Raw genomic sequence first — 15,488 nt, forward strand, 5'->3', positions numbered from 1 at the left:
GGGCACGCTCTCGTGGGTTGTGTCCTTCGCAGCGGTGTGGCGGCGGTTTTGCCGCCGTGATCTTGATTTGTAGCGGCGGCGGTTGATTGCCGCTGCATTTCCCGCTTTGCCGTGATCAACCTTGGCCTCGTGATCGTCTCTTTGCTCCTGTCTGCCCTCTGCTTGGTCCCGACTCTGCTCCTGGCTTCACCTACCTGGCTCCTTCGTCTCCTTCGTTTCCTTGGGCCTGCTCCCGTGGGTTGGGACCATTGTTTCACCTCCTCAACCTTGGCCTCGTGCTCACCTCTCCGCTCCTGCCTGCCCTCTGCTTGGTCCCGGCTCTGCTCCTGGCTTCACCTACCTGGCTCCTTCGTTTCCTCGGGCCCGCTCCCGTAGGTTGGGACCATTGTTTCACCTCCTCAATCTTGGCCTCGTCTCGTCTCTCCACTCCTGCCTGGCATGGCTCTGCGGTACTCCGCCGCAAGGCTCCTTCTGCTCAATACCCGCTCCACCCCATCATGCATCTCTGCCATCAAATCAAATGGACTCCTCCGACGACCCAGGTACATTCAACGTGGCTCCGGTCGTAAGTTTGTATATGTACAATCAGGTCACTCCATCCCCGTCCTCTGGTCGGCTCAGCGCACTCCCACTCATCGTCCCAGCGCACCCAGTCACGGCAAAACACAAAATCTCACCTCCTGCCTGCGAACCCTGGCTAAATCACCTGAATTCATCCCCGCTGTTCAAAACAACATCAAGCTCACCCTGTTCAACACCCGGTCCCTCAACAACAAATGCCTCATCCTCAACGACTACATCCTGGATAACAAACTGGACTTTCTCTGTCTCACCGAAACCTGGCAACAACCACTGGACTACTACACGCTCAACCTCACCACACCCAATGGATATTCCTACGTCAATAAACCACGCTCGGAGGGCCGAGGTGGTGGAATTGCCGTTATCCACCGTCACGACATCAGGACCAGCCTCATCCCCATCGCCTCATCCTCATCCTTTGAACACCTGGCTTTTAAATTCTCTGGTCACACGCAGTCAGTCATGGCTGTCGTCTACCGCCCTCCCAAACCACACCCATCATTCCTGTCTGACTTCTCCTACTTTCTGACCCAGCTATGTTCCCTCTCCCCCTCAATCCTCCTCCTTGGTGATTTCAATATCCACATGGACTCCACTGACTCCACAATAACCACTGACTTCACTGATTTACTCACCTGCTTTAACCTCACTCAACATGTTAACTTTCCTACGCATATCCGTGGTCACATTTTGGACCTTGTCTGCTCCACTGGATTAATTTTGCACCATCTCTCTGGCTCCGACCTCACCCTCTCTGACCACTTAGCCATCACTATGACCATCAACATCCCCACCCCAACACCAAGACATTATCGCACTATCAACTTCCGTAAGCTCAACGCTCTTTCACCGACCTCATTCTCATCCACCCTCTCTGAAAAAATGTCCACTTCTCCCTTCATTGACCTCCACACCCCTTCCGACCTCACTGACTACTACAACCACACTCTCTCCTCCTGCCTTGACCAGCTTGCGCCTGTAAAAACCAAAACAGTTTCTTTCACCCATTCTGCTCCCTGGTTTCCCCCTGAACTCCGCCTGATGAAAACTCGTGCTCGCCAACTTGAAAGACTCCGCAATAAAACAGGTCTCACAGATCACTCCCAAGCCTACAAGGACCACCTACAACACTACAAAGATGCCCTCTCCCACGCCCGCTCCGCCTACTACTCTCAAATTATCCACTCTGGCTCCGGAAACCCAAAAGCACTCTTCTCGACAATAAACAAACTCCTCCGCCCCCTGGACACCACCACCCAGTCATTCACAGTAGACAACTGCATCTCCTTCCTTTCTTTCTTCCAACGCAAAATTGACAACCTCTACAACAGCTTGACCACCGCCGCACCCGCTCCCCCTCCAACCACCTGCCCCCCCCTTATCCTGCCTTCCCCTGTCTCAATTCTCCCCGGTCTCCCCTACTGACCTCTCTGAACTCCTCATAGGAATGAAAACTACCACCTGCACTCTTGACCCCATCCCCTCCAGCTTTGTCAAGGCCTCCCTCCCTGCTCTCTCTCCACTTATCATTGCAACAATAAACTCCTCCCTATCTACAGGCATCGTCCCACCATCCCTCAAAATTGCTGCTGTTACCCCCATTCTAAAAAAACCTGGTCTAAACCCTGACACCCTAAATAACTTCACACCCATCTCCAACCTACCCTTTCTGTCAAAAGTTTTGGAACACGCTGTAGCCGCTCAACTCAAACATCACCTCTCTGCCAATAACCTACATGAAACATTCCAATCCGGATTCCGCTCCAACCACAGTACTGAAACTGCTCTCCTCAAAATCACCAACGACCTTCTCCTCTCCTCTGACGCTGGCAACCTCAACATTCTCGTCCTCCTCGACCTCAGCGCTGCCTTTGACACCATCGATCACACCATCCTCCTCACCCGACTTGAATCCACCTTTAACGTTACCGGCACTGCCCTCTCTTGGATTAAATCATACCTCTCTGACAGACGCCAGTTCATCTCCATCAATAACTGCAAATCCCCCACTGCTCCCCTCCCCCAAGGTGTCCCCCAAGGTTCAGTTCTTGGCCCCCTCCTCTTCATCCTTTACCTGTCCCCCCTCGGTCACTTAATCCGCCATCATGGTCTCCAATTCCACTGCTTCGCCGATGACATCCAGCTTTTCATCTCCACCAAGTCCGTCTCCACCGACACCCACTCTATCCTGACAAACTGCATCTCTGAAATAAAATCCTGGCTTCAAATCAACTTCCTCAAACTTAACTGTGATAAATCTGAAATAATCATCATTGGCCCAAAAACGCTCACAAAATCCACCCATAACTTTGCCCTCAACATCGACGGTATCCCAGTATCCACCTCCCCTCTCATCCGGAATCTTGGCCTCATCTTTGACCAAACCCTCTCCTTTGACAAATACACTAAACAGATCACAAAGACAGCCTTCTTTCACCTGAAAAACATCGCCCGTCTCCGCTCATCCCTCTCCTCCACGGCTGCAGAAACCCTCATCCACGCCTTCATCACCTCCCGTCTGGACTACTGCAATAGCCTCCTCTATGGTTCACCCTCAACAATCACCAATAAACTCCAATACATTCAGAACTCCGCTGCCCGTCTACTCACCCATTCCCGGACCCGTGACCACATCACCCCCGTCCTTTACAAGCTTCACTGGCTCCCCATCTCCCAGAGAATCCAGTACAAAATCCTCCTCTTGACCTACAAAGCCCTCCATAACCTGGCCCCATCCTACCTGGCTGACCTCCTCTCCAGACACACTCCCACCCGCAACCTCCGCTCTGCTGGTACCAACCTCCTGACCCCCCCCCCATCCGGACCAAATTCAGATCCTGGGGGGACAGGGCCTTCTCCATCGCTGCTCCCACCCTCTGGAACTCACTACCTCACACCATCAGAGACTCCTCCTCACTCACCACATTCAAAACATCACTCAAGACCCACCTGTTCAGCACTGCATTCAACATTCAACCCACAGCATTTAACCCCTGACTATCACTTCTCCTTCTCCCTCCTTTTGCTTTAAATATTTCCCTATTGATTCTTGTCTTTTTGCAATTGTTGTTTTCATGTTTTGTTATGCATTATGTTTTGCACTCTGTCAAAGCACCTTTGGGCTTCATGAAAAGCGCTATACAAAATAAATGAATTATTATTATTATTATTATTATTATTATTATTATATTATGCCCCGGTCACCATTGTTGGGACAACTTTGGAAAGGGGAAGTTGAGGTTTTTGAGTTGGGGAAGGGGGGGTTTGGGTTTGAGGACTTTCGGTCTTGCAGACTTGTGTGAGGAAGGGATTGATTCCTTCGGGTTGGGAGGTTAAGGGTAAGGGCAGGACCTGGGGCTGGTGTAGCGGAGGGGGTGGGGGGGAGAGGGAAGGGCAAAGATGGGATGGAGTTGGGAGGGGGAGGTTGAAGCTTTTTTGTCGAGTTGTCAGAATTGCATGTGTATGTTTACTCAGTAAAAATAAAAGTGTGTGTGTGTGTGTGTGTGTGTGTGTGTGTGTGTGTGTGTGTGTGTGTGTGTGTGTGTGTGTGTGTGTGTGTGTGTGTGTGTGTGTGTGTATCACAATCACCCTCCGGGCAATGTGCTAGCTCCTTACATAGAGGCAGACCTAGAAACCAATGGACATGGATTTCAATCGCAAGACCACATCAAAATGAAATTCACAAAAACAAAATACCAAACAAATTAAATCACGACGTGCAAAGAAAACATCAAACAATTAGAATTGCGTATTTTATGCATCAGTCCGTCAGAAAATAAGGAAAATAAATCTTTTTGAATCCTGGTGACATTGAACACCAAACTCAGGCTTCAATGTTAACGATACCAACGAGGCTTATGTGACATTGCAGACCCATGCTGACACAACTGGCTGGGGCTTGCCAGAAATGGAGAACGAAGACATCAAAAGCAGCAGCAGCTGGCATCAGCTCACGTGCACAGCATGGATGGACAGTGCGATAGAGGAAAATTTGGGGGGAAAAAGAACAGCAAACTTGGAATGTCTGCAATAAGTGATTAATCAGGAAGTACATGTCAAAATGGATGAGAATCTGAGTCAAAAGGAGGGATTGATAAAACCTGGTGAATTCAAGCAACCCAATGGAAAAGCAGCTACAAGTTACTACGAGTAGTCGTGCCAGCTCACAGCTCTTACATTTGGATCTCAATACATCAGACGACCGTTATTGCATGTGTAACCCCCAGCTGCCATGTCACTCCAACCTCGGCTTAAAACTGTGCTTTATGGTGCACTACAATCCACATCTTTATGGTGCACTACAATCCACATCTTTATGGTGCACTACAATCCACATCAATATGGTGCACTACAATCCACATCAATATGGTGCACTACAATCCACATCTTTATGGTGCACTACAATCCACATCAATATGGTGCACTACAATCCACATCTTTATGGTGCACTACAATCCACATCAATATGGTGCACTACAATCCACATCTTTATGGTGCACTACAATCCACATCAATATGGTGCACTACAATCCACATCTTTATGGTGCACTACAATCCACATCAATATGGTGCACTACAATCCACATCTTTATGGTGCACTACAATCCACATCAATATGGTGCACTACAATCCACATCAATATGGTGCACTACAATCCACATCTTTATGGTGCACTACAATCCACATCAATATGGTGCACTACAATCCACATCAATATGGTGCACTACAATCCACATCTTTATGGTGCACTACAATCCACATCTTTATGGTGCACTACAATCCACATCTTTATGGTGCACTACAATCCACATCTTTATGGTGCACTACAATCCACATTATACAATCCACATCTTCATGGTGTATTCACTGCCAGCAATCCTCTATCATGTCAGCCGCCACTCACACCACTCACACCACTCACACCACTCACAGCACTCACAGCACACACGAAATTCTACTTCATTTTCAAACCTCAGTTCATGAAATAGAAACAATTCCTTGGCACACCTGAGCTCCTCACCACATACAAGGCTTTCATCTTCAGCTCAATGGAATACTGTTCTCCCCTCTGGGCTGGTGCTCCTTCCTCACACCTAGCTCGGCTTCACACTGTTGAAACCAAAACTTTTAGAATCATTGGAATCTCCCACGATGAAGCTAACTCCAAGGGCTTTTCTCTTCCTCACCGCAGGCAGGTAGGTGGTCTTTCTGTGTTCCACCGACTCCTCTCCGGCCTTGCTCCCCCTGCTTTGTCTGTGCTCTGTCCAACAAATATTCCTGCAGGACGCACAAGATCTGCCAGCAACCCTCTTCTGGTTAAATTGCCAAAATCAAGACTCTCTATTCACCTTCACTCTTTCATTCCTCTTTTCTCCCGCCCCTGGAACAAACTCCCTCACTCCCTTCAATCCCACTCCTCCCTCCAGGTCTTTAAAACAGCTGTTCACCACCATCTCTTATCTTCCCCCTTTCAAAACCTTAATCTTTTCTACCCCCGTTAAAACACCCGAAATTCACCTCTTTAACTCCCCAACTTCTTTCCTGAAATTCCTAGTCGTGTTGATTTGTTTTATACCATGTACCCTTCCCTCCTCCCCCCAAGCCTTCCCCCTTCCACAGATCTACCGACGTCCCTGTTCGCTACTGTTGTTGTGCTTCCCTCTCTCGCACTCTTGTCTCCCGCTCCCTTCATTGTATGTTGTATGTTGTATGTGTCTGTGCATGTTTTCAATTTGAAGAGCCTTAACCGTGTCCGTGACCCTAATGCATCGTCCGTCCGTTCACGAATCATCGGCATGAGGTTGCAGCACAAACTATCCGACGCTAAGGAAACCGAATGGCCAGGACGAGCAGCTTATAGGAAAGTAGCCGAATCCCAATAACCTTCACCGAGGCAGCAAAACCCACAATCCCATTTCCCGTTACTTCCTCACAAACCGCAATCCCGCTCCGGACACGCAGCCGTTTACCAATGAGCCAGACATACGTCGGACACGTAAACAAGACTTTCAAATCGGCCTCTACCCTGTGGACATAGCAACACATGACCGGACTTACCACAGAGAAAGTGCGCATCCCTTCGGCCTCACTGTACCCGCGTTCGCGATGTCGGGAACCCGTAATGAAGGAAGAAAATCGCACAACTGGGCCAAGAAACACTTTACTCACCTACATGGGATCCATGCCGCTCATTGGGAGCAGCGTCGTCATGAGATCGGGAGAAGGCACAACTAGGCTAGAGCCTAGAATAGCGGTCACAGCCGAAGCGTACGCCGGCGAAATGACTACGAGGTACGAGCGGAAAAACAGATTGAAAATGAAGAGGAGGATCCACAGTCCACACACCTGGGAGGAGTTACAAGAGGGTGGAGCCAACTTCTCGGAAAGCCCCAAGAGGCGGAGTTAGCTGTGCGGAGCTGCGGAGGCGGCATGACGTATTAAATAAATAATAAACAAGTGATGCTAATTCACTCATTGGTTACATGTTTATTATCGTGAACGATGGAAGAGCCTGTTTTCCGTTGTTCTTGTGGAGGCAAAAATTTTACAAAGGGCTAATAGTAGGAGAAGACCCGGCGCATCGAGCCTGATGTTGGTCTTGAGATCGACGACGGTCTCGGGTCCTGAGTTTGAGCCACTTTTGTGTTGTCTAATTAACACCGGATGGTTTGACTCAACCTGTCATCCTTCCGAGGTCGGCAAGATGAGTACCACCTCACTGGTAACATGGGCACTGCGTCTGCGGCACAGTCCTGCCCCCGGAAAATGATGCAACCAATAGCCACAGGCTGCATATGAAGCCACCTGACCACCAGCACACAGGTTGTCGGTAATTCATTATGATTAAAATTTATATTCCAGGAGGTGCAGTTTTTTAAGTGGTGAAGCCGTTTCAGTAGCCTACATGTCCTTCCTTCAATCATAATGAAGAAGAAGAACAATTCGAATGCCACCGTGTTTAATTATAAGGGGTTCTAAAGGATAATTCCTATTTCTATTTCTGGTCTTCATCCATGATCTCTCCGACTCTCTGGAAAATCCTCTCTATCTCTTTGTTGTTGACTCCACTATCTGCCGCTCATTCCTCATCCCTCAGATCGGCAGTCTGCAGCCTCCTCACTCTCTGCAGATCTGGACAAAATCACAGACTGGTCACACATGTGGAACATGTCTTTCAATCCTGACAAATCTCACACTCTTACGATGTCTCTCCGAAAAGACCGACTGGAAAACCCTCCCATCCACTTTCTCAACAATTCTCTCCATGAAGTTCTATCGCTCAAGCTTTTGGGTCTCACTTGCCATGATCTTTCTTGGGAAAACCACATTTCCAAGCTGGCCTCCAAAGCCAGTCGCCGACTGGGCATCCTCCGTCGTGCGAAGTCCTTCCTCGGCACACCTGAGCTCCTCACCACATACAAGGCTTTCATCCGCAGCTCAATGGAATACTGCTCTCCCCTCTGGGCTGGTGCTCCTGCCTCACACCTAGCTCGGCTTCACGCTGTTGAAACCAAAGCTTTCAGAATCATTGGAATCTCCCGCGATGAAGCTATCTGAGGGCCTTTCACTCACTCACCGCAGGCAGGTTGGTGGTCTTTCGGTCTTCTCTCGACTCCTCTCCGGCCTTGCTCCTCCAGCTCTCTCTGTGCTCTGTCCCCATAATATTCCTACAGGTCGCACAAGATCTGCCAGCAACCCTCTTATGGTTAAACTGCCAAAAACTAGGCTCTCTGCTCACCTTCACTCTTTCATTCCTCTTTTCTCCCGCCTCTGGAACAAACTCCCCCACTCCCTTCAATTCCACTCCTCCCTCCAGGTCTTTAAAACAGCTGTTCACCACCATCTCTTATCTTCCCCCATCCAAAACCTTGATCTTTTCTACCCCCGCTAATTCTCCCTAGATACACTTTTTTGAAATTCCAACTTCTTTCCTGGAAGTCTTTGCAGTGTCCACATGTTTTATACCTCTCCCACCTCCCCCCAAGGCCTCTCCCTCCCACATTTCTCTCGATGTCCCTGCTCTCAAATGTTGTGTTTGTGTCCTTCCCCCTCCCTCCCCATCTTGTCCACCGCTCCCCTTATTTTGTGTTTTATGTGTCAATTTGACTTTTTGTGTGATTAATGTTAGCTCTTTCACGAGCCTCGATCTTGTATACAAAAAAAAACACACAAAAAATTATGAAGGGTTCTGATGGATAATTCTAAAGAGTAATTCCAAAGGGATCTAAAGGCTAATTCGAAAGGCTAATTCTAAAGGGTTGTAATGGGTAATTCTAAAGAGTAATTCTCAAGGGATCTAAAGAGTAATTCTAAAGGATAATTCTAAAGGGTTGTAATGGGTAATTCTAAAGAGTAATTCTAAAGGGATCTAAAGAGTAATTCTAAAGGATAATTCTAAAGGGTTGTAATGGGTAATTCTAAAGAGTAATTCTAAAGGGATCTAAAGAGTAATTCTAAAGGATAATTCTAAAGGGTTGTAATGGGTAATTCTCAAGAGTAATTCTAAAGGATAATTCTAAAGGGTTGTAATGGGTAATTCTAAAGAGTAATTCTAAAGGGATCTAAAGAGTAATTCTAAAGGATAATTCTAAAGGGTTGTAATGGGTAATTCTCAAGAGTAATTCTAAAGGATAATTCTAAAGGGTTGTAATGGGTAATTCGAAAGAGTAATTCTAAAGGGATCTAAAGAGTAATTCTAAAGGATAATTCTAAAGGGTTGTAATGGGTAATTCTCAAGAGTAATTCTAAAGGGATCTAAAAGGTAATTCTAAAGGATTCTACAGGGTAATTTTAAGGGTAATTCTAAAGGGTAATTTTAAGGGTAATTCTAAAGAGTAATTCCTAAGGGTAATTCTAAAGGGTAATTCTAAAGGGTGATTTTAAAGGGTAATTCTAAAGGGTAATTCTAAAGGGTAATTCTTAAGGGTAATTCTAAAGGGTAATTCTTAAGGGTAATTCTAAAGGGTAATTCTAAAGAATAATTCTAAAGGGTTGTAATGGGTAATTCTAAAGAGTAATTCTAAAGGGATCTAAAAGGTAATTCTAAAGGATTCTACAGGGTAATTTTAAGGGTAATTCTAAAGGGTAATTTTAAGGGTAATTCTAAAGAGTAATTCCTAAGGGTAATTCTAAAGGGTGATTTTAAAGGGTAATTTTAAGGGTAATTCTAAAGAGTAATTCCTAAGGGTAATTCTAAAGGGTGATTTTAAAGGGTAATTCTGAAGGGTAATTCTAAAGGGTAATTCTAAAGGGTAATTCTAAAAGGTAATTCTAAAGGGTAATTCTAAAGGGTAATTCTTAAGGGTAATTCTAAAGGGTAATTCTAAAGGGTAATTCTAAAGGGTAATTATAAAGGGTGATTCTAAAGGGTAATTATAAAGGGTGATTCTAAAGGGTAATTCTAAAGGGTAATTCTAAAGGGTAATTCTTAAGGGTAATTCTAAAGGGTAATTCTAAAGGGTAATTCTAAAGGGTAATTATAAAGGGTAATTCTAAAGGGTAATTCTAAAGGGTAATTATAAAGAGTAATTCTAAAGGGTAATTCTAAATGGGTTTCGTTCGTTTTTAGGCTGTACCTTTTTAATATTAAAAATGCGAAACTGAACCGCTTCCTTCAGACATGGATGCGATTATTTTTGGATTCAAAGTCGAGGCTCATGGAAAAACTAGAACACAGAAAGGACCAGATACAACTTCATCGCGGGAGATTCCATTGGTTTTGAGGGCTTCTTTTCCAAGGCATTAAGAAGTGCAGGGTGTGAGGCAGGGGTGCCAGCCCTAATGGGAGAATAGCACTTCATTGAGCTGCAGATGAAAGCCACACGAGTTGATAAAAGTTCAGATTTTCCAAGGAAAGACCTTGCAAGCAGAGGATTCCCAGTTGGCCGCTGGCTTTGCAAGCCAACTTAGTTTGCCCACGAAAGATCATGGCTGATGGTAAGGCTCTAAAGTTTGAGTAACTGAACTTCTTCAAGAGGTTTGTTAAATAAGTAGACGTGAGGGTTCGCTAAACGGTCCTTTCACAGAGAAAGCTTGAGAGAGAGTGAGATGTGTCACCGTTGAAATTCATATTTGAAGTGTTAAACCAGCTCGTGATTTGATCAAGGTCTGCAGTAAGGGAAACAGTTGCTGCCTTCCTATCTGAAGGATGATCGATGCTACATGGCAGAGGATTGTCATCAGCAAAGAGATAAGCAGGATTTTCCAGAGAATAGGAAAGATGGTGGTGGGTGGTTCGTGTGCAGCCACCCGGCTGCTGGATACATCATTTTTCTGTGTGTTGCACTCTGCCATATGGTTGCGTCTGGCCACTCTGCCATAAAGCCCAGATCGGTGGAGTGTTGCAGTGATGGTTGTCCTTCTGGAAGTTTTTCCCATCTCCACACAGCATCTCTGGAGCTCAGCCAGAGTGACCATCGGGTTCTTGGTCACCTCTCTTACCAAGGCCCTTCTCCCCCGATTGCTCAGTTTGGCCGGGCGGCCAGCTCTAGGAAGAGTCCTGGTTGTTCCAAACTTCTTCCATTTAAGAATTATGGAGGCCACTGTGCTCTTGGGAACCTTCAATGCAGCAGAGATCTTTTGGAGGCTTCCCCAGATCTGTGCCTAGACAAATCCTGTCTCTGAGCTCTGCAGGCAATTCCTTCGACCTCATGGCTTGGTTTTTGCTCTGATATGCATTGTCAGCTGTGAGACCTTATATAGACAGGTGTGTGCCTTTCCAAATCATGTCCAATCAATTGAATTTACCACAGGTGGACTCCAATCAAGGTGTAGAAAAATCTCAAAGATGATCAAGAGAAATGGGAGGCACCTGAGCTAAATTTCAAGTGTCATAGCAAAGGGTCTGAATACTTATGTCAATGTGATATTTCATTTTTTTATTTTTAATAAATTTGCAAAAAATTCTAAAATCCTGTTTTCTCTTTGTCATTATGGGGTATTGAGTGTAGATTGATGAGGGAAAAATGAATTTAAACGATTTCAGCATAAGGCTGCAACACAACAAAATGTGAAAAAAGTGAAGGGGTCTGAATACTTTCTGAATGCACTGTATGTTCTGCGGTTGTTTGTGTCTAAATGTTTTGCATTGTTTAAAAAGAAAGGCTTTTACTGTCTGAATTTTAGTTAACACGGGTCAAAACAACTCTTTGGGCACCAGAAAGTGGAGCATCATGTCCGCCAAGCCGAAGTTCAAAATTAGAATGCACACGATTATGGCTGTGGTATATATGGATGTGCAAGCTCAGGCTAAAGGCTTGTCCTTTCCAAGATTTCCTGAGGCTTTTGCAATCTCTGTTACAACCCCGTGTTAAATGTGCAACCGCCCCTGTCATGATCTCCATGACTCCATCGACTGGAGTGACACACGCAATTCTTGAAACGGGTGCACAAGGTCTTCTTTCCAAGCACAAGTGTTTGGGTTTCGCGCCATGGAGAGCTCAGTATGGCATTCCTGGATATTCTGTTCACACGGTAGGTTTCACATTGCAAGTGGACAATGGCTTTTGACGTCAGGCCCACTTCTCGATAAAATCAAGAAACACTGCTACTGTTCGATGTCTGTGAGAAGCTTCAACGTGAAAGAGCAATGTTGTTCGAGACGCACCAAACCCGTCTCTGGGATGTTTTGGATTTTTTCAAAAATTATGTCATTTGAGTTTGTAACTCGATCGTTATTGTAAAAACTCAAATCTTAATATAAGTCTTCCATTTTTGGCAGAAAACATGAAAATTGGTAGCTTTGCTGTCTTCATTTGTGTCACACTGCGGAAGGACCCCAATGGACTGCTATGCCATGGAGTGACTTTGCTGTCTTCATTTGTGTCACACTGGGGAAGGACCCCAATGGACTGCTATGCCATGGAGTGACTTTACTGTCTTCATTTGTGTCACACTGGGGAAGGACCCCAATGGACTGCTATGCCATGGAGTGACTTTGCTGTCTTCATTTGTGTCACACTGGGGAAGGACCCCAATGGACTGCTATGCCATGGAGTGACTTTGCTGTCTTCATTTGTGTCACACTGGGGAAGGACCCCAATGGACTGCTATGCCATGGAGTGACTTTGCTGTCTTCATTTGTGTCACACTGGGGAAGGACCCCAATGGACTGCTATGCCATGGAGTGACTTTGCTGTCTTCATTTGTGTCACACTGGGGAAGGACCCCAATGGACTGCTATGCCATGGAGTGACTTTGCTGTCTTCATTTGTGTCACACTGGGGAAGGACCCCAATGGACTGCTATGCCATGGAGTGACTTTGCTGTCTTCATTTGTGTCACACTGCGGAAGGACCCCAATGGACTGCTATGCCATGGAGTGACTTTGCTGTCTTCATTTGTGTCACACTGGGGAAGGACCCCAATGGCCTGCTATGCCATGGAGTGACTTTGCTGTCTTCATTTGTGTCACACTGGGGAAGGACCCCAATGGACTGCTATGCCATGGAGTGACTTTGCTGTCTTCATTTGTGTCACACTGGGGAAGGACCCCAATGGACTGCTATGCCATGGAGTGACTTTGCTGTCTTCATTTGTGTCACACTGGGGAAGGACCCCAATGGACTGCTATGCCATGGAGTGACTTTGCTGTCTTCATTTGTGTCACACTGGGGAAGGACCCCAATGGACTGCTATGCCATGGAGTGACTTTGCTGTCTTCATTTGTGTCACACTGGGGAAGGACCCCAATGGACTGCTATGCCATGGAGTGACTTTGCTGTCTTCATTTGTGTCACACTGGGGAAGGACCCCAATGGACTGCTATGCCATGGAGTGACTTTGCTGTCTTCATTTGTGTCACACTGGGGAAGGACCCCAATGGACTGCTATGCCATGGAGTGACTTTGCTGTCTTCATTTGTGTCACACTGGGGAAGGACCCCAATGGACTGCTATGCCATGGAGTGACGTTGAGGATAAGCTGTCAATGGGTATAAAATACTTCATTGGCTCAATGCCTCAACCAGCTTCTGACAGTCAAGCTTCGCACCTTCTCATGGCAGGTTGTTCTCATTAATGAGGGTAGTGGTGAAAGGTTCATCACTGGCACCTTAAAACCAGTTTCTTTTGGCAGATGTGGTTCATTGGCCTTGATCTCGGAGAACGCTCATCTCGGAGAAGTAAACTCTAAATGTCAAATTTGCAGCTGCCTTGCGGTTCAGGTTTTGAAACAAAAGGTTTAATGGAGTAAAGCAAAGCACGTCCAGGTTCAAAGGAGTAAAGGCAGCACTCCTTTTAAATGAGGTGGCATTTGCATTAGTTAACCCATGGGCCACCCTTGGGCAAGGTGCACGACCCCATTTTAATAATAATAATGAATTTGTCATGTATGCGATACACATTTAGCCTTTTTTAGCCTTTGAATTTATTAGCCTCCCGATTGGGGTTACGTGAAACCATGGGAGCAGGTGGTTGATGGTCATGCAGGCAGCGGGCACATATTGCCATTAATAACTGCATGGTCTTCATGCTAGGCAGAGGATTATCTTATCGAGAGCAATGGCTAGGGATCACCAATCTAATATAGATACTGCCCGGAAGAAGGCAATGGCAAACCACTTCCGTGCATGCCCAGAAAACAATTGTGATCAGAAATCTAAAAGATAAAGCTATGGTGCCACATGATGAGCCTACCAGGTTTGAAAGCACCCAAATATAGGATTGAAGGCAAGAGGGGAGAATGAAGCCTTCGAGTTAGGAGAGCAGGTTGAGCACTTGGGGTATGGGGGGAGGGCTGTAAGAATTGGAGTTGAGGAATTGGGTTTGGGATGAGGGGAGGAGTTGATGACTTGAAGAAGAAAGGGGTTGAGGACGTGAAGTCACATTTACATTATGCAAAATCTCCACGGGTCCATGCCATTATGCTGTCAGAGGACATTCCTGTCAAACTCCCTAAATATTCCACACTCTAATGGAAACATATTCCCTTACAGAAGCCCGGTGGAACCGGGTTTTCTGCGTGTACCTCTATAAATGCAAGTTGCACGATTGTGTGTGAACGGGGTAAATGTCGTAACCACAGCACGTATAATAAATGCTGAATGATACCTCACTTAAGAGGTCATGCTTGAAGAAATTAGACCAACATGTACATTCGAAGCGCTGATGTTGAAACAGAAACTCTCATACATTGGACACATCGTGCATGCAACAAAAAAAAGTCTGGATAAATCAACCATGTTGGGTATGGTGTTGAGGGAAGAAGGGGAAGAGGCATCCTTGTATGTGCCTGATGGATGGAGTAAAGGCTGCAACCAAGCTTCTTTCTTTCTTTCTCTCTCTCTCTCTCTCTCTCTCTCTCTCTCTCTCTCTCTCTCTCTCTCTCTCTCTCTCTCCCAGAGCTTCTGGGAACCAATGCCAGATAGGGATGTTGGAGAAATCTGATCATGAATGTCACCAGAAGTCGGCCGCAACTTGACGGAACTGGGTAACTATAGGGAAGAACCCGTCCTTAGCGACTGCTTAATTCTCACAAAATGTTTTGGCTTTTTCTTGGCTTTGACTAAGGTAACTACATGATGTCAATGTCTACATCAGTCGTTCACATGACACCCATTTCCTCTTCCTTCTTTGCCCCCATTTATTCATTATTCAATGAAACACTTGAGGAAACACCATTTTACAAAAGAAGCACGCCATCTTCAGATTTCCTAACTATGCAAGCTGCTCTCAACCATTCGCTTAATTATTGCTTCCCCATTCCTCAGCATTTTGCAGCGTAACATGTACATTCCAGTGGTAGATCATGCGTCATTCTTTGGATGTACTTCATCTTAAAGCAAAACCAAGAATCCCTCATTATTGCAGTGTGTGGTGTTGTTGGCCAGCTCTACATGTTATGTGTACCCAGTTATTCAGCAAACTTATTAATAATGTCAAGGTTGATGTGGTACTGGAATAGTACAA

At 45.9% G+C, this 15,488-nt stretch overlaps 1 protein-coding gene across 3 annotated transcripts in view; it reads right to left on the reverse strand.

Moving 5' to 3' along the window:
- Positions 1-6,929, reverse strand: part of LOC137420813 (C-myc promoter-binding protein) — a 157,067-nt gene extending 150,138 nt beyond the window's left edge. For 2 of the 3 annotated variants that reach the window (XM_068106215.2, XM_068106213.2), the window contains exon 1: positions 6,751-6,929. The gene's annotated coding sequence lies outside the window, so the exon portion shown is untranslated. The other variant, XM_068106214.2, reaches the window with a different exon arrangement.
- Positions 6,930-15,488: the final 8,559 nt, after the last annotated feature.

The sequence above is a fragment of the Myxine glutinosa genome, chromosome 2, assembly GCF_964187855.1.
Source record: "Myxine glutinosa chromosome 2, kmMyxGlut1.1, whole genome shotgun sequence".
In the NCBI taxonomy this organism is placed as follows: domain Eukaryota; kingdom Metazoa; phylum Chordata; class Myxini; order Myxiniformes; family Myxinidae; genus Myxine; species Myxine glutinosa.